Below are 996 nucleotides of genomic sequence, written 5' to 3'. Positions count from 1 at the left end.
AGATGTCCTCCTGTTAAAGTATCATGGGATTGACGCAGCACAACTTCCCATAACTTTCTCGGTATAACTGTTTGCCAGGTCGTCACTTTCCCATATGCAGTTTCCCATCTCCGGACAAGAATACCATCTTCAAGCTTCAGTTGGTCCACTTGTGCCCAATAGTTCTTTGTCACAGGCCTTAAGCTAGACACCTTCTCCCAAGCAGAGCGCAAAATATTTGCTTGTAGAAAATCAATTATTGGCTTCAATCTTGGTATTTCTCCTGTTCTGCTTTAATATTTATACTTGGTTCCATTTTACCATCATCAACTCTTTCAGTCACTTTGACTTCAGCTTGATGGTACCTGGTTAGTTCAACCTCTCTTTTGCAGCAATGTCTGCAGTCATTTGTGCAGGATCTTCGGCTCAGTCAGTCGGCATTTCCATGCGATTTTCCTTCTCTGTGTTCAATATCATAATTATACTGGTCTATCTTTCCGATCCAACGTGCCAGTTGTATCTCTGCGTTATTTAATGATATTGACCAGCGTAATGCAGCATGGTCTGTCCTGATGGCAAACCTGGCGTCATAGAGGTAAGGATGGAAATATGTCAGACTCTTTACTATAGCAGGGAGTTCCCTCCATGTTACACAATAGTTCCTCTCTGGTCTACTCAGGACCCTACTGAAGTAGGTCAGCACATGTTTGTTTTCGCCCACTTTCTAAGATAACACTCCTCCACTTCCGATATTACTAGCATCACAATCCAGTATGTACTGCAGTGAAGGATTTGGAAGCTTCAAAAGTAGAGCTGAGACCAATTTGTCTTTCAATGTTTTAAAAGCATGCTGGCAAGAAACTGTCCATTCAAGCTTATGTCATTTTTTTGGTCAAATTATGTAATAGAACATCTATAGTTGCAAAGTTCTTCACAAACTTCTGGTAATAGCGACAGAATCCCAAGAAACTTCTTAACTCTCCCACATTATCTGGTTGTTGGCCAATCACACGCTGC

This window comes from Limulus polyphemus, unplaced genomic scaffold (assembly GCF_000517525.1).
Source record: "Limulus polyphemus unplaced genomic scaffold, Limulus_polyphemus-2.1.2 Scaffold3333, whole genome shotgun sequence".
Taxonomy (NCBI): domain Eukaryota; kingdom Metazoa; phylum Arthropoda; class Merostomata; order Xiphosura; family Limulidae; genus Limulus; species Limulus polyphemus.
This window is presented reverse-complemented; position numbering follows the sequence as displayed.